Below are 19,312 nucleotides of genomic sequence, written 5' to 3' on the forward strand. Positions count from 1 at the left end.
CAATGTCATATAGTTGGAATCATACGTATGTATTTAGCATTCTCAGATTGGCTTCTTTCATTTAGCAATATGTATATAAGTTTCCTCCATGTCTTTTCATGGCTTGATAGCTCGTTTCTTTTTAGCACTGAATAAGATTCCATTGTTTAGAGGGACTACCTTTTATTTATTCATTCATCTACTGATGGACATCTTTGTTGCTTTCAAGTTTTGGCAACTATCAGGACACCTGGGTGGCTCAGTCGGTTAAGCGTCCGACTTCAGCTCAGGTCATGATCTCACAGTTTGTGGGTTCAAGCCCCATGTCGGGCTCTGTGCTGACAGCTCAGAGCCTGCAGCCTGTTTCAGATTCTGTCTCTGGCTCTCTCTGCCCCTCCCCTGTTTGTGCTGTCTCTCTGTCTCTAAAATAAACAAACATTAAAAAAAATTTTTTTTTAAGTTTTGGCAACTATGAACAAAGCTGCTGTAAACATCCATGTACAGGCTTTTTGTGGATATGTTTTCATATCCATATTCCTTTAGATGTCAAGGACCGTGATCACTAGATCATATGGCAAGAATATGTTTAGTTTTACAGGAAACCCCCAAATTGTCTTCCAAAGTGGCTGCATCATTTTTCATTTGCACAGTGCTCCACATCCTCACCAGAATTCACTTAACCAATTTTTTTATTAATAAATGTAAGAGACATAAAATTGTATCTCAATAAACTTAACCAGAACAAACATAACGTAGGAGTAAAAGAGGATTACAAAAGGATTATAAAAACTGTACCTCACTGAAAGTGTGATTAATATAAACTATATTCATCTTGGTAGACCTGCAGGAAATAATTTGCAAATAGTGCTGGTCCCCAAATATACTTTGAATAGCATTATCCTAAATCACAAGTGCAAAAGTTTCTCTATAATGGTACAGCCCTAGTGGCCTATTAGAATCACCTGTAAAGTTCTTGAAAACAGACACACAGACTCCATCTCCAAATATTCTGAGTTAACTGATTTGGGATAGAGATTCCTAAGCATTCATGGTTTAAGGCACACCTGGTGTCTCAATAATGTTTTCATGGCACCCCAGGACAAAAGAACTACTGAACAACTCTTTCCTAAATAACTATTTATGTCCTAACAATGTAGTAGGTGTTTGAAAAACTAACGCATGTACAGCACATGAGCCAAGGCTCCTGGAGCCAGTGTGGTACACCAGGGGTTGGAAAAAACATGCTAGGCAAAGAACTTGCAAGATCAGGACTGAAATACATTAATGTGGGTTATTTAGCCACAATGGAGATCATGGAGTCTGGCAAGATGGCTTCTCCCAAGAGCACGCTGAAAGATGCACAGATGATGGCACAAATCCTGAAGATATGGGCATTACAGAATATAAGCCAAGAGTTATAAATCAGGTGGAGTTTGCCTTCTGATATGTGATCACAATTCTAGATGAAGCAAAAATTTATTGAAGGCATGCTAAGAAAGCTACTGTTCATGCAAATGATGTGTGATTGGCAACCCAACGTAATGCTGATCAGTCTTTTACCTCCCCTCCCCCAAGAGATTTTTCTATTAGACGTTGCAAGGCAAAGAAATCAAACTCCTTTGCCAGTAGCCAAGCCATATTCAGGTCCCAGGTCGCCACCTGAGAGATACTGGTTCACTGCTCCAAACTATAGACTTCAGTCTTTATTAAAAAAAAAAAAAAAAAAAAAAGGCATCTACTTCTGTGAGAAGAATAACAGTTCCACAGTTAATTATTGGTTCAGTTACTAGCAGACTAAGATGTAGTAGACTAGTAGACTAGTAGACCCACACTTGGCATGCCAAACCCACAAACCCACACTGTGTCAACTAAATTCGGGACTCCAATGTTCCTCACAGAGCAAAGGTTTACAGTCCTGTGCTGCCCACTGCACAGTCCCAAGCTGATAAAGCATCAATTTCTGCAACATCCACGGTTCAGAACATTCTGGTTAATCCATCATTAATTGGGTCCAAAAACATCCTTATTACCACTAAATGGTGTCATCACAAAGTACTGCCAATGAATCATCAAATGTGCTGAACAGAAAATGAGAAGATGATGATGATGATGATGACAATGACAATGATGACTATGATAATTTGTAATCTGGCCTTGATGCTTTAGTACTTATACTTGGTCTTGAATCCACTGTACTGAGATTAAACATGTATGTTCGGTGTCTTCGAATTGTGTTGTAAAAAACGTAAATGGTATTTAATCAGTAAATACAGTCATCCTTTCTGATAGAGATGTTGCATTTTCTTTAAAAGGATTAGTAATGGTTTTTCATCAGCCTTTAAGTGTAAAAAATAAAGTTGTCACACTGAATAGATACTTCTCCAAAGAAGACATCCAGATGGCAAAGCGACACATGAAAAAGTGCTCAACATCACTCATCATCAGGGAAATACAAATCAAAACCACAATGAGATACCACCTTACACCTGTCAGAATGGCTAACATTAACAACTCAGGCAACAACAGATGTTGGCAAGGATGCGGAGAAAGAGGATCTCTTTTGCATTGCTGGTAGGAATGCAAGCTGGTGCAGCCACTCTGGAAAACAGTATGGAGGTTCCTCAAAAAACTGAAAATAGAACTACCCTACGACCCAGCAATTGCACTGCTAGGTATTTATCCAAGGGATACAGGTGTGCTGTTTCGAAGGGACGCATGCACCCCAGTGTTTACAGCAGCACTATTGACAATAACCAAAGTATGGAAAGAGCCCAAATGTCCACTGATGGATGAATGGATAAAGAACACGTGGTATATATATATATACAATGGAGTATTACTCGGCAATCAAAAAGAATGAAATCTTGCCATTTGCAACTATGTGGATGGAGCTAGAGGGTAGTATGCTAAGCAAAATCAGTCAGTCAGAGAAAGACAAATGTCATATGACTTCACTCATAGGAGGATTTTAAGACACAGAACGGATGAACACAAGGGAAGGGAAGGAAAAATAATATAAAAACAGGGAGGGGGGACAAAACATAAGAGACTCTTAAATATAGAGAACAACAGAGGGTTGCTGGAGGGGTTGTGGGAGGGGAGGATGGGCTAAACGGGTAAGGGGCTTATGGAATCTACTCCTGAAATCATTGTTGCACCATGTGCTAACTAACATGGATGTAAATTATAAAAGACAAATAAATTACAGAAAGTAAAAAAATAAAAAATAAAAAAATAAAGTTGTCATTCATAAAAAAAATCTAATGTATGCAAATTTAAAGAAAAAATAATATTCTAATGTCATTCTTAAATAACCATAATTATTTACTAATGAGATGTGTGTATCCCCTGGGCACTGCACAACTTCTCAAACCTGGAATCAGATTGGACCCTGTCACCCTCATTTCCTGTTACACATTGATTTTCGCATGGCATCTGCTTTTTATTAGCAACCACTGAAAACCCAGCTTTGCAAAATATTGTGCTAAAAAAAACAGAAGAATGTAGCCCAATCTGATATTGAAACTGTGATCTGAACTATCTGGAGCTAGTAGCTCACACAGTGTCAACAGAGGCCAAGTATCACTGTGTTGCCCTCAAACAAATATATGTGAATATCCCTTGGTCCTCTGTGGGGCTGCCGCAGTGCCCCTGGGCACCCTGGGCACACAGTTTGGTATCCACAGGTCTGGGGTAAGTCCTTGCCTAAGTATTTCTGACACACTCATTTTGAGATTTTAACGTAAGGAAGGGTTGAGGACCACAGGTCTGGGGTGCGGGCCAGGAGCTGAATGGCCAGGTTGCAGATCACACACAGCTCTGCTCTCCCCAGCAGGGCTGCAGGGGACTCCAATGCTGGGCCAACTCACACTGCCACCAGCAGCGACCGAGAGTTCCTAATGCTCCACATCCTTACTGTTTACTTGAAGACTTTAAAGTTTTTACCACCTTGGGGAGGGTAAAATAGTACCACCTAGTGGTTTAATTTGCATTTCCATGATTACAAATGAGGTTATGCATTTTCATATTTTTATTAACCGTTCACCTTTCCATTTCTGTGTAGTTTCTACTCAAGGCTTTTTTTTCCATTTTTCAACAGAGTGTTTCCCCCCGCCCCCACCTTTACTAATTTGTCAGTTATATGCATGGCAAATATCTTCCCCCAGTATTTATGGTTTGTCTTTTCACACATTTTACAGTGTCTTTTGAAAACATAAGGTCTCATTTTCTAAAGGACAGGTTCCTGTTCCCTTACTATTTGTTACTAATAAGTATGGCAAATATTTTCTCCTGGTTTGTTGCTCTCCCCGCCGCTCCAATCTTTTAGTGATGTCTTTTGATCAAGTAATGTCCTTAGTTTTAGGTCCAGTGACTAATCCCTTGCTCTCTGGCCAGGACTTTTGTGTCTCATTTAAGATCCTTCCCTTCTTCAAGGTCATAAAGCTATTCTGTATTTTCTTCCAAAAGTTCAAAAGTTTTGCCTTTTACATTTAAGTCCCTTAATCTACATGAAATTGATTTTTGTGTGTGGAATGAAGTACAGATCTGTTTTAATTATTTTCTATATAAATAATCAATATCCCTAGCACTATGCAATGAATTGCCCCTCCTTTCCTGCTGATATCAAGTGCCAAGTCCATCATAAATCATATTGACAGAAGTGTGCCTGTCTCTAGACTATCCCATAATGCGCCACAGATGTTAAGGTACTGAAGTGAGGGGCAGTTCCCCTGAGAAAGAAGGGGTAACTTGTATCATCTAAACCTTATTCATTGTTATTTAAGCTTTGAACTATCTGCATCAAACAGAATGTGAGTACTGACGGCAATCTATTAAATGAAAATGTCATACTTTGTAGGAAAGGAGCAAATCCATATTGATTTTGAAATTTAGCCAGTGAATATATAAAACCTTTATATGAGTAATATATGTAATTACTGAGGAAAATATAGATAAACCCAAAAAGTAGAAAAAGAAAAAAGTTATACCTTTCCTCTCCCACCCCCAAAACTTAGGGAAGTTCAGGACCTCCAAATCTTGCTCATTGTTCCCCACTGGGCCCCTTGAAGTCTTTAACACATGTTTTACTCATCAGGGTGTGGGTCTCAAGCTAGGATCTGGTCTTCTACCCTGGTGAACTTGGCTCAACCAAAAGGACTCCATCTGGCCAGGCTGGTGATCACCCATGCTTCCTCTTCCTTAGCTTTCCCTGGGTTCTAAGTATTTTCTCTGTTGTTGGCAGGGTGTTTTATGTCATAAGAAATCTTGGGGTCAAAAGGGTTAGGCAACCACTGTCCCTTAGTTGATGTATATAGTCAGTCTTATTTCTGATGTTTCACTTCAGCCTCCTTTGCCTGGGTTAAAAGCTAGTCTCTTATTACTATAGCTATCCACAGTCTCAAGCAAATTACAGAGACTAAGAATCAGCATAAGGAAAAACATACATGCTCAGCAATCAATCTCTTTTAAGACTGCTTGCTTAGCAGAATATGTCTGTCCAGGAGCAAAACTCAAATGCACACATTTTATGAGTATTACAACCAGAAAAAAAAAAACCTCTTCAATCTTTAAATAGATTCTGTTTTCTGAACAACATATGTATAAAATACAGGTAAAATTTTTTTCTGGATTTTATCCATTGAGCATCTTTGTCTATTAAGATGTAGATAAAAGGAACTTAACTTCTTAAGTCATCATAAGTTATACTCTGGGTCTCCAAGTAGAAAATTAATAAATTTTACATTCCTTTTCCCAACTAAAATTCAAACCAATATTCAGTAAAAAAAAAATTTCTTTTTGCTAACTTTCCCTCCCTTCCCTTTTTCCCTTTCTGCCATCCTTCCTTCCTTCCAACATTTATTCAGAACCTATGCATTTAGGTACCAAATTGCTGGAATATCAAGGCCTCGTTAAAACTTAGGAAAACTGGTGGTTTTATTTATATGCAAGTTTTGTATAAAAACAAGTCTAGTGCTTTAAAGGACAACTTGTAGAGCCATTGAGTTGATTCAGCTCAAGAAAGTGAACAGAAATCAGCTCAGGCAGAGTGACCACCACAGTCGCCCTAGATAAGAGGGATCCCCCAGGAGATTATTCTAGTTCCAGAGTCAGAAAAGGAAAACCTGGTTTCATTCAGGAAAAAGATTATCTCACACTCTATTCTCAGAGAAGAAATACTGTAGGCTTTTTGGAAAGCCTAAAGAAGAAATTAATGAGGAAATATTCCTAATTTTGTAGCTATTAGCAAAAATAAAAAAGCAGTACTAACATGGAGTTATCAGTGTGGCCTAGATTTTCTTAAAACTCAGTTGTGACTGAGATATGAGACTACATTGAGTGACTTTTATTATGAATCAAATAAGAAAAGAAAAATGTTTCTTGGATATATTGTTTCTTTTCCTCTGTATGTGGACCCTCATGTTCTTATTGGTTAACAAAATGAATGAACCAAATGTTTTGAGGGTGTCTTCTTGCCTTCATGTAAAGTAACCTGATCTTTTACTTGAATGTTTAAAAGCCACCTCAGCCTAAAACATTACTTAAAATAAATAATGGTATTATTATTCACTATTTTGAATAGTAGGTTCAGTAATCTGCCAAAGTCACCAGCTGGACAACGGCACAGCCAGGATTAAAAGCCCAGTGGCCTGACTCCAGAGCCTGGGCATCAAGTATTCTGTACTATGCAGAGCAGAACTGCAGCAAATCAGAAAATGAAAAACCTGATAAAAAGACTGCTTTTCCTAACTTTCTGGACTTCTACAGGAGTTCAAGGAAATGTAAGCAGAAGCCAAGTAGATAGAAGCCAGGGAAGCTCCTTCAAAGGGGGCTGATTCAGTTGACAGATGTGCACTTTTGCCATTTCATTTTCTTCCAGCTTGGAATACAGATATGATGGCTGGAGTGCTAAGAGCATCTTGTGACTATGAGCAGACTTTTGGCATGTAAGCCAGCACTAAGGAGAGCAGGAAGAAGGTGGGAAGAAGCCTGGGCTCTTTGTGACCACAGGATTGCCAAACTAGTGCTAAACTATTTAGTTTTGGGTCTCTTTTATGTTTAAGCCACTCCTACTTGAGTTTTCTGTAAAATGTAGCCAAATTGTAAGTGATATAGTCTCTTAGGTATTTTTTTTTTCATATTTTTAAATGTTTACTTATTTTGAGAAAGAGAGAAAGAGAGCACAAGCACAGGAGAAGGGCAGAGAGAAAGGTTGAAAGGAGAATCTCAAGCAGTTCTGTGCTGTGAGGACAGAGCCCAATATGGGGCTCGATCTCATGAACTTAGGATCATGACCTGAGCCAAAATTAAGAGTTGGACACTTAACTGACTGAGCCCCCAGGTACCCCATATACTGTCTTATATAATTTTTTAACTTTTAATTATCCTCAATACTTTCCAAAAATTTACAAGAACTATTAATACATTCTATTCTAGCAGCACCGGGGTGGCTCAGTCAGTTAAATGTTCAACTTTGGCTCAGGTCATGATCTTACAGTTTTTAAGCACCACATCAGGTTCTCTGCTGCCAGCACGGAGCCTGCTTCAGATCCTCTGTCCCCTTGCCTCTCTGCCTTCCCAGCTTGCACTCTCTCTCTTTCAAAAATAAACATTTAAAAATAAACAAATTTTATTCTAATTCACAATAACCTCCTTTCTGCCTCACATTTATTCTTCTCTGCAGTTCATCCCTACTAGTCTTATATTCATGTCTTTGTGAATTCACAGCATACTCTTAATAGAAAACAGTGGAACATCAGTAAAGGTGGAAATGAACAGTAAATGAAAAGTCAACAGCCTGTGATATAAAAGGGAAAAAAGATATTGAGAAATTAAAGGTAAGAAATTTGTCTAGGATCACCAGTCCAGCAATTGATGAAACCAGAGCCCAGACCTAAAGGCTCCTTTATGATGTTGGTCTTAAAGGGAACCACTGATAGTGAACAGGCAAGAAGGAAGTGGAAAAAGCTTCCAGTTGAGGGTGACTGGTTTCACAAAAAGCCTTGAGGGAGAAGGAAGGAGATAGATGGTACTTACTTACAGACCATCAGAAGCCATGAGAGTGAGGGGGCATTTTAAGAAAAACAGACCTTGGCGCAGTACTAAGCAGACCTGGTGCTAAGAACTAAAGGGAGGAGTAAAATCATGAAATAAGTAGGCTAGAGGTGTCTCTCAACCACCAGCATAGGGAAGATGGGAAGAAGAGGGTGGGGAAACAGACTAACAAGCAGGGTATTCAGACTGGCCTGTCAAAGCACACAGTTGCAGGTTTTATTACCAAGTCATGCAACATTCATCCCTGACCCCGACCCTGGCTATGAAGAATGTTCAGGCTCCTCATTATTTTTTTTTTCAGTATTTTTAGAGCATTTATAACATACATATTACTCCTATAATCATTCTCCTCTCAAATATTTATTAAAATGTCTATAGAACTTTAAGGATATTTGGTCCTCTCCCCAAACTCATCATTATACATAAGGACTGGGAAGAAATATATGATGCATGCTTATTACTCAGAGATTTGTGTTAGACAAGCAATCATAGCCAGTTGATAAGGTGAAGGCTAGGAACAGCCATAATACCTAGGACTTGGAGATCTACAAATCCTAACCGTGTGCCAGGTGAAGATTCTTTCCTGTCTTACTTACGGCTACTCTCTATCTTTTCATCATAAAAGCGTCCCAACCAATGTGTAACAAGTTACCTGGAGACATCCAGACTTCAGAAGGCTAATTCTATTTCTTGAGGAATATAGTCATAAACTTCAAAACTATACATACTAATTGGCTGTCAAGGAAGCTGTCTCCAGCCCTCTATATGTAACATCCTTGGCAAAGTCCTTAAATTCCTCAGTCAGTAAGAAAACGAGACTTTTCGGTTTCTTCCATCGGGCCTGATTGTAATAATATGATAACCACAAGTAGATTCTTCTCTTCAAACCAAAGCTAATATGAATTTTTCTCCCACAAGCCCAAACATTTCCACTCCAATTCCAATCTGCATCAGTGCCTTTAACTTTAAGGAGAAATGAGGGGCATCTGGCTGGCTCGGCCAGTGGAGGGTATGATTCTTAATCTCAGGGTTGTGAGTTTGAGCCTCACATTGGGTGTATTCATCTTAAAAATAAAATCTTAAAAAAAAAACTTTAGGGAGAAATGAGAGGAATGGAATTTGAGATGCAGGCATTAAAGATATAAGTAGGGGCGCCTGGGTGGCTCAGTTGGGTTAAGCATCCGACTTTGGCTCAGGTCATAATCTCACAGTCTGTGAGTTCAAGCCCCGCGTTGGGCTCTGTGCTGACAGCTCACAGCCTGGAGCCTGCTTCAGAGTATGTATTTCCCCCTCTCTCTGGCCCTCCCCTGCTCATGCTCTGTGTCTGTCTCTCGATAATAAATAAATGTTAAAAAAAAATTTTTTTAAAGATATAAGTAAAATCTCAGGAAGGAAAAGATGCTTTGTTTTTAATGACTGATGGCTTTTCCTGAGATAAGTAAGGGTGGCTGGAAAACTTCTAATGCCTAGTTATATGCAGTTGGCCTGCCAGATGTTATTTAACCACTAGCCCATCTCATGCTTCCCTCCAATTCACCTTATGCCACATCCCCAATTCAACATTATCCAGTATCCACAGGGCCAGGGTGGGGAGTAGGGGAAGAGGAGTTCAGGAAGGGAAAGAGAATGTAACAGGTAGCCAACCAGGATGAGGCTCAGGAAAGGTAAGGTTGTCTGCTTTGCACATTATTTGGCCATTTCTTTCAACTGAAAACCAAGGTATCCTTTTTAGTACACACCAAATGATCCCACAACAAAATGGCTATGTCAGAACAACAAAATGTAATGTCACAGGCTCTTCTCAGGGTTATTCCTTCTTAAAAGCACATTCTAAGTTCTAACTCCGTATCTTCAACAACCTGCTTTCAGATCCATGTTTCAATTTCCTAAGGTAAAACTATGACTCTAAGGACAAAGCTTTTTCTACCACATTTCGTGAGGAAATAAAAAGTATAAATCTGAAAATACCTTGATTCAGTCTTGGTTAAAATTAAAGAGAGAACACATGAGTAATGAAGGTACTGAGTGAGAAATTTTGAGAAAAATAACTTCGATAGAAGTTATTTAAGAATCTGGAAATGATTGGGGTGCCTGGGTGGCTCAGTCAGTTAAGCATCCAACTTTGGCACAGGTCATGATATCACAGTTCATGAGTTCGAGCCCCCCATCAGGCTCTGTGCTGACAGCTCAGAGCCTGGAGCCTGCTTCAGATTCTGTCCCTCCCTCACTCTCACTCTGTCTCTCTCTCTCTCTCAAAGATAAATAAAGATTAAAAAAATTAAAAAAAAAGAATTCAGGAAGGATCAAAAATATGACAAGTTGAGAAGTAGTTTCATTTGGGAGTCTTAAGAGCACACTGAACAAAGAATACTCAAACAACAGGCACAAATTTCTGCTTTAAGTTTAAATTTGCACATGCTCTGCCTCTTGTCAAACTAATAAGTAGCTCTTAAATGTTGGGTAAGTAATGTCAGGGAACCTCTGTAGTATGTTATTTCAAACTATAAAGAGTTGGGGCACTTGGCTGACTTAGTAGAGCATGAGAATCTTGATCTCGGGGTTGTGAGTTCAAGCCCTACATTGGGCAAAGAGCTTACTTAACTAAAAAAAGATGCAAACTATAAAGGCTTTAACCTCGAACCTTAAAACTATGTTATGTTTGTTATAGGAAACTGAATTTCTTAGAATGTATTTTATAAACAAAGTGTTGTTTACATAAAGATGTAAACTATGTTTGACAGAGAAAATTGATTTTGCTCACCTGCCTTGTTATAATTAACCCAATGTCTATGTTCTCACTATCCATGTTATATATAATTAACCTCAGCAATATACAAACTATGTAGAATCTCATGCTAGTCAAGAAAAATACCTAGACTCACATACTAAGACATTTTCTCCCAATTAGATAGCATTTACAGCAGATTCACTTTAAAGAGCCCAAAGCATAATGTCATTGTTCTCCATACTTGTCAAACTGTTTGCCCAGATGAACAATATATCGTTCTATTAAGAGAGCTGTTTGCCCAGATGAGCAAAGTGTTTGTCCTGATAAATTGATTTGCAAGAATTTTCTAAAGCAAACAGTGAAGTTATTTATTAAATTACTGCCTAATCTTCCTGAGCAAGATAATTTCCTGGAGCAAAGAGTTAAGTCATGTTGACACGGGTGGGCTCAATTCTAATATGCCCCATTCCATGTGTAAATAACAAATGGTTAGGGGCTCCAGGGTGGCTCAGTCCAACCTGGTTGAGAGTCCAACTTTGATTTTAGCTCAGGTCATAATCCCAGAGTCATGGAATCGAGCCCCACGTCAGGCACCATGCTAAGCGTGGGACCTGCTTAAGATTCTGTCTCTGTCTCTGTCTCTCGGTTTCTCTCTCTCTGCCTTTTTCTCCCACTTGAGCATGCTTTCCCCCCTCTCTCTAATAGTAAATAAATAACAAATGGTTAAGGAGAAAAAACATGATTGAAATAGAGGGAAGTTCAACCATAGAATTTTAGAATTTGGTGAGGAGTCTAAGCTCATATGTTCACTGTAGAAGACATTGAGACCCAGAGAATTTAGATAACATACCTAAGTTCATATAGCAAGTTAGAGTGTGGAACACAGAATATAGATATTTGCTCTGAATCCAATACTATTTCCATTACATAGCTCAGCTCCTGCTTTGAAATGGACCTTTAAACATAGAGAAATGTAGATCGTTTTTCATGATAGCTGTAAATGGTACCTGGGATCACAAGCATCTCTACAAATGTAATACAGAGATTCAGGCAAAGGCACAGCATTTGCAAAGTTATCAACTCAACACATCTTACATACTTCACAGTGAAAAAATTTTTAAACTTAAGACTATGAAGTTTTACTCATTTTAAATTTATTTTATGTCAGTAAAGATTACACTTATACTTTGGCAAAAATGTCCATTTCACCATTTGTTCTTCTGCACTATATTTGGAACCTATTAACATGGGCCCTCATGTCAACTCGTACTAGTAAAGAACTCTGACTCGTGTTCCCATGTCAAAACTGTCCCCAATGAAACACTATATAAAAATGTGATTGGGGCGCCTGGGTGGTGCAGTCGGTTAAGCGTCCGACTTCAGCCAGGTCACGATCTCGCGGTCCGTGAGTTCGAACCCCGCGTCAGGCTCTGGGCTGATGGCTCGGAGCCTGGAGCCTGTTTCCGATTCTGTGTCTCCCTCTCTCTCTGCCCCTCCCCCGTTCATGCTCTGTCTCTCTCTGTCCCAAAAATAAATTAAAAACGTTGAAAAAAAAAATTTAAAAAAAAAAAATGTGATTAATTTTTGCTCTTCATTTTTATAAGTCATTCAGTAAGTGTCTAATTTAGACAACACATTGGTTTTATGCTTAATGGATGAAATAGTGGAAAGATTTATAATACATCAAAAAGCCAAAAAGCTTCCTACTGTTTAAAGCTCTGTGGTCCAATATGGGAGCCATTGGCCCCATGTGGACATTTACATTTACATTAATTACAATTAAATAAAATCTGGAGGTGCCTAGGTGGCTCAGTCAGTTAAGCATCCAATGCTTGATTTTGGCTCGGGTCATGATCTCAAGATTCATGGGATTGAGCCCCATGTCAGGCTCTGCACTGACAGCATGGAGCCTGCTGTCTCTCTCTACTACTCTCTCTGCCCCTCCCCGCACATGCTTGCACATACTCTCTCTCTCTAATAAACTTTAAAAAAATTAAATAAAATCTAAAAATCAATTCTTTAGTCACATATTTAGATTTCTACAGTAGAAATCTATGCAGGGGCACCTGAGTGGCTCAGTCGGTTAAGTGTCCGACTTCAGCTCAAGTCATGATCTCATGGTTTGTGAGCTCGAGCCCCACATCGGGCTCTGTGCTGATAGCTTGGAGCCTAGAGCTTGCTTCAGATTCTCTGTCTCCCTCTCTATGCACCTCCCCCACTCGTGCTCTGTCTATCAAAAATAAATAAACATTTAAAAAAAAGAGAGTCGCCTGGGTGGCTCAGTCTTAAGTGTCCAACTTTGGCTCAGGTCATGATAGCATGGTTCTTGAGTTCGAGCCCCATGTCAGGCTCTGTGCTGACAGCTTAGAGCCTGGAGACTGCTTTGAATTCTGTGTCTTCCTCTCTCTCTGTCCCTCCCCCACTCACCTCTATCTCTCTCCTTCTCAAAATTATATAAACATTAAAAAAATTTTAATAAATAAAAAAGAAATCTATGCATACTTTCAGCAATTTTGGAAGTATGTCTTATTTGGCCACTCTATTACAGAATGTACATAGTCCTAGTAAATGAGTATCATTAAATAAACCATAAAGCAAGGTTTTATTAGTCAGGATAGGGTAACACAGGAATAAGCAACTACGAAATCTTAGTGTCCTAAGACAACAAAGGTTCATTTGTTCTATCCCATAGTTCAAAGTAGATGTTTCTGGTCAGGTGGTTCTCTTGGCTACATCCCCTTGGAACTGTGATTTAGAGAAGTAGGCTCCCCTGAATTCACCTCAACAATAATGAGAGGAGGGGGGATTTTACTAGATGTTTGGGAGCTAGGTCTGGAAGTGCCACACAACACTTCTCTCCATAATACCCTGGCCATAAGTAGTCTTCTGGTCCCACATAGATGTAAAGGGGTTGAGACAGGCTATTTTCCTATAAATCCCAGAAGAAATGAAATGATGGGTTGAGTACAGATGGCTGTCTTTGCATGAAAAGTCAGTCAACATTCAGACCTCATCACACAAACAGACGAATCTCAAGATTTTATAAGGAGATGGTATCGCTATTCAAAACTATTGGTGGCCCCACAAGGAAGGACTATACACCTCTGCCACACTGACGCCAGACTTGGCTGCATGACCTGCGGTGCCCCTCTGTGCACACCCCAGAGTGACCATGTGACTTGGTTTGTAAAATGTGTGTGGCATGACATGTGCCACTTTCAAGCAGAAGCTTTAAGATCCACTGTAGGTTTTCACTGTGGGATTTTTCCCCCTCTGCTAAATGATAAGCAAAGTCTCAGAGAGGGGCTGCTCCCGTGGCTCATGTCTCAGAATGGCAACGACATGGAATAAGTCTTAGTTACCTATAACAGATGTAGAGCGTGAGGGACAAACCTCTGCAAGCCCCTGAAACTTTGAGGGTGGTTTGTTACCACAGCATAACTTAGCTTCAGTGACTACTAAAGTGACTACTAAAATATCAAAACCATAGCACTGGATGCGGCTCTTTAGAAGCATTATAAATTATGGGGCACCTGGGTGGCTCAGTTGGTTAAGCGTCCGACTTCGGCTCAGGTCATGATCTCAGGTTTGTGAGTTTGAGCCCCACATCGGGCCCTGTGCTGACAGCTTGGAGCCTGGAGCCTGCTTTGGATTCTGTGTCTCCCTCTCTCTCTGACCCTCCCCTGCTCACACTCTCTCTCGCTCTCTCAAAAGTAAATAAACATTAAAAAAAAAAGCATTATAAATTAAGAATAGCAATTCCTTGGTTTGTGATTAATAATAAAACATTCTTGTGACTGGCAGAGAATATGACAAAAGCAGTAATTTAAATTAGGTATGACCTTTACTTTGGCCTTTTTTACTTGTCATATTCCTTCCTAGGTCTTGGGGAAGGGACTCTACCAGTGGCTTAGAGACGTGAAGTCCCTGCTTTCCTGCCAGGTAGTGAAGGCTATGGAAGGGGCGAGGCACCTGGGGGTAGTTCTGCTCCTCTGTTCTCTGGCACTATTAGTTCAGGCACATGCAAAGGTAAAAACACCTCCATCTGGACAGAGCTTATATATAAAACCATGTTTGTAACAACTAACAAATAAACTTCTGGAATTCAACAAATCATGTTGAAAAATACAAATTGGTTCTGCCAGAATTAGCTGATAGGAACAAAGCTGACATTCTAATATATAACTCTATCAATGTAACTTAACTAACTTGACCTAACTGTTCTATTAAACCATAAAACACATTTCATGAAGAAAATTTAGATTTCATAAACTGCACATAACAATGAAAATCAAGAAAGCAAAAGTTATAAAAATTGAACTTTCTAATTCATTTACCTGTTTTCCAAAGTTTCAGGTAAAAAGGAATCCTCTGCAAAAGGATTCCTGTTATCCTCCTTTTGTTTTTCTGAAGTCTAAGTTCCTTTGATGCTATTTTAAGCAACTTCTCATTAGGTCCTCACCTAGGACGGAAAACAGTCATCTGCCATATAACATTTTAGTCTTAGTCAATTACTGACTATTCAAGGCCATACAGTAGCAAGGAATCAGTATGCCAAGAAACCAAATCAATAAATGTTTTCTCCTTGCAAGGCACTGCATTAGATACCAACACAACTTAAACACTTTACAGTTACTTAAAATGTCCTCTTTCTTCAACAGTCCTGATTATGATCATCAACATTGCTCTTTTTTTTTTAAAGGTTTTATCTCTACACCCGACATGGGGCTCAAACCCACAACCCCAAAATTGAGAGTCACATCCTCCACCAACTGAGCCAGCCAGGTGCCCCAAGATGCTAAACCATCATATCTCATCTTTCAGCATGTCATAATCCTTTCCTGTTTAAGCAAGCTCTACACCCAATGTGGGGCTTGAACTCACAACCCTGAGATCGAGAGTCACGTGCTCTACCAACTGAGCCAGCCAGGCACCCCCAATACTGCTCTTTTAAAACTAACAGCAAGATGGCTTAACAGCCTGTAAAATTATGAAAAAATAAGAAATTAACACACATTTTTCCAACCCATTGGATAAATAAAGCACTGTGAATGATATTCACCAAATTTCACGATAAATCATAACACTTTTAACTCTCCGTCCTTTCCAACCCTTTTTCTCAAAACAACTTTTAAAACTCTTATGAATAGGAATACTACAAATCTCCTTATGTCAGTAAACATTTTCTATACACAGTGGCAGACAGTGTGAGACTGCAGACAGCCTTGTCCTTGGAAATGAATCATCTACTCAAAACAGTAATTTGTATATACGAAAAAATTAGGAAACTACAACAGACACGAGATATAATCGCCTGTACCACAGGAAGTCAAGTTTTTCTCCTTCCCATAAAATCAAAAAGATGCATGGAGATATTTACCACCACCTTTCTGAACTTGATTGACAATGAGCAGTTTTCTGTCCTATATTGGTATTCTTTAAGTTCTCCTTTATTTGGAATAGAATAAATTTAAGTAAATCTAACAAGCATACACTGGCAGTTTATCATTTGTAGCAGCTAATTAAAAACAGATGCAACATTAGTCTTAGTAAACAGAATACATCTTTAAGCAATTACCATCACAATTCTGTCAGAACCAGGGTCTTACAGTGCAGACAAATCAGCAGATATTTCCTCTGCAATCTGCTGTGCAGGAATTTCTAAGTTTTGCTATTGCTTTTACTAAATTGATGAAGTACATGCAGACATAAAGAGAAAAACGTAATTGCACTCAAATTACATAGGCCAGTATTTTGCTGTTAGAATGATAACAAGTAAATTCCAATTATAAACAGTAGTTACTGAAAAAAAAACTGAATTATGTTCCAAAATCCAGTGAGTGAAAAATTATGTTTTCTGATAGAATCATTAGTTTATGTGAACTTGAAATGGGCAAAAATATAATATTTCATAAGATAATACATAAGTGCATAAGATAACCAACAAGCTGTCTTACTGCATTTATATGCACAAAATAAAAGGCTCCTGACAGTAACTTTTAAGGATTTCAAATATTAATCAGAGAAAAAAATCAAGTCTAAAAATAATTTTCGTTTTATAGCCAGAATTACTATACACCATGGCATTCAATATGACAAATTAGTAGAGTGGAACTTTTTTATAAACACGTATTTAGTTCTTTTATGTTTCTTTCCAAGTACTAAAATATACCTAAATTCATGACTTCACTGTAGAAAGTAATATTCCAACTTCTGGGTAAAGATAGATGGAAACATAGGTATTTTTAGTTCTCCCTGAAAATCCTTTAAACCTCCAGTAAAATTAAATATGTATCTATCTTTCCACCAGAGAATATGAGAGGAGGCAACTGTCACAAGCTGGAATACATGTGGATGAAGAGTGACTGGTTCCACAAACCTGAGAAAGCCAAGACTCCTTAGTCAATAATGTTATTATAAGGATTAAATGAGATAATATAGGTCACAAAATAAAGCATCCAATAAATGGGTAATCTTTATTTTCAACAGAATGTCTACAACGGGTGATCTTTTGGAAGGTGGCATAAAGTTTCAAATTGGCAAGCCAGGACTAAGAAAACAGAATGTTAGGAGGAAAATGTAACCTGCTGAGACCAGAGTTGTGAATTATTAAAGGGAAAGCTCTACAGGCATACCTCATTTTATTGCACTTTGATCTACTGCACATTGCAGATACTAGTTTTTCTTTTTCTACAAACTGAAGGGGTGTGTGTGTGTGTGTGTGTTTTAATGTTTTATTTATTTTTAAGACAGAGAGAGACACAACATGAGTGGGGATGGGGCAGAGAGACGGGGAGGGAGACACAGAATCTGAAGCAGGCTCCAGGTTTCAGGCTCCGAGCTGTCAGCACAGAGCCTGACGCGGGGCTCAAACTCACGAACCATGAGATCATGACCTGAGCCGAAGTCGGACACTCAACCAACTGAGCCACCCGGGCGCCCCAGGTTTGTGTGTGAAACGAGTCTATCAGCGACATTTTCCCAAGAGCATTTGTTCACTTTGTGTCTCTGTGTCACATTTTGGTAATTCTGGCAAATTTTTTCATTATTATTATATTCTTTAAGGTGATCTGTGATCAGTGATCTTTGATGTATCTACTGTAATTGTTTTGGGGCACCACCAACCATACCCATGTAAGACAGTGAACTTAATCCATAAATGTTGTGTGTGTTCTGACTGCTCCACCAATCTGGTGTTCCCGGGTCTTCCTCCCTCTCCTCCAGGCTTCCCTATTCCCCCAAGACACAACAATATTAAAGTTAGGACCAGTTAATAACCCTACAATGGGCTGTTAAGTGTTCAAGTGAAAGGAAGTGTCACACATCTCACTTTAAATTAAAAGCTAGAAATGATTAAACTCAGCGAGGAAGGTATGTTAAAAGCTGAGATAGGCCAAAAGCCAGGTCTTTTGCATCAAACAGCCAAGTTGTGAAGGCAAAGGAAAAGTTCTTGAGGCTACTCCCATGAACACCCGTGAACACCCGAATGATAACACAGGGAGATTACTGCTGATATGCAGAAAGTTTGAGTGGTCTGGATAGATGATCAAACCAGCCACAAGATTCACTTAAGCCAGAGCCTAATTCAAAGCTAGGCCCTGTTTCTACTCAATTCCATGAAGGCTGGGAGAGGCGAGGAAGCTACAGAAAAAAAGTGTGAAGCTAGCAGAGGTTGGTACATGAGATTTAAGAAAAGAAGGTGTGTCCATAACATAAAAGTGCAAGATGAAGCCACAGGTGCTGATGTAGAAGCCTCAGCGAGTTATCCAAAAGATCTAGCCGAGATAATGAGTAAAGGTGACACCAAACAACAGATTTTCAATGTAGTTGAAATAGTCTTCTATTAGAAGAAGATGCCATCTAGGACTTTCATTGCTAGAGGAAAAGTCAATGCCTGGTATCAAAGCTTCGAAGGACAGGCTAGCTCTCTTTTTAGGGGCTAATGCAGCCGGTGACTTTAGGTTGAAGCCAATGCTCACTGCCCATTTCCAAAAATCCTAGGGTCCCTAAAGAATTATGCTAAATCTACTCTACCTTTTCCCTGTAAATGGAACAACAAAGCCTGGATGACAGTACACCTGTTTACAACATGGTTTGCTGAATATTTTAAGCCCACTGTCAAGACCTATAGCTCCAAAATAAAGAATCCTTTCAAAATAGTACTGTCTGCTGACGATGTACCTGGTTACGCAAGAGATCTGATACAGATGTACAAGATTAATGTTGTTTTCACATCTGCTAACATAACGTCCATTGTGTAGCCCATAAAAGGAATATTTAAATCCTTCTGGAAAGGATTTGCTATTCTAGATCCATTAAAAGCATTTGTGATTCATGGGAAGGTCAAAGATTGACATTTACAGGGTTTGGAAGAAATTGAGTCCAAGCCACATGGATGACTCTGAAGGGTTCAAGACTTCAGTGGAGGAAGTAACTGCAGATATGGTGGAAAGAGCCAGAGAACTAGAATTAGAAGAGGAGCCCGAAGATGGGACTGAACTGTAGCAATCTCATAATTTCTTTTAGAAAGTACAAGCAGGGGAGAGGAGCAGA

The 19,312-nt window shown here is 39.1% G+C and overlaps 1 non-coding gene and 1 pseudogene across 1 annotated transcript; one reads left to right on the top strand and one right to left on the bottom strand.

Annotated features, from left to right (window-relative positions):
• Window positions 1-625: 625 nt before the first annotated feature.
• On the top strand, window positions 626-2,870 carry LOC125918078 (transcription initiation factor TFIID subunit 9-like; annotated as a pseudogene).
• A 12,748-nt stretch (window positions 2,871-15,618) lies between these two features.
• On the bottom strand, window positions 15,619-15,691 carry TRNAE-CUC (transfer RNA glutamic acid (anticodon CUC)). Its single transcript has one exon. It is a non-coding gene; the product is annotated as a tRNA-Glu (tRNA).
• Window positions 15,692-19,312: the final 3,621 nt, after the last annotated feature.

Source organism: Panthera uncia, unplaced genomic scaffold, assembly GCF_023721935.1.
Source record: "Panthera uncia isolate 11264 unplaced genomic scaffold, Puncia_PCG_1.0 HiC_scaffold_429, whole genome shotgun sequence".
In the NCBI taxonomy this organism is placed as follows: Eukaryota; Metazoa; Chordata; class Mammalia; order Carnivora; family Felidae; genus Panthera; species Panthera uncia.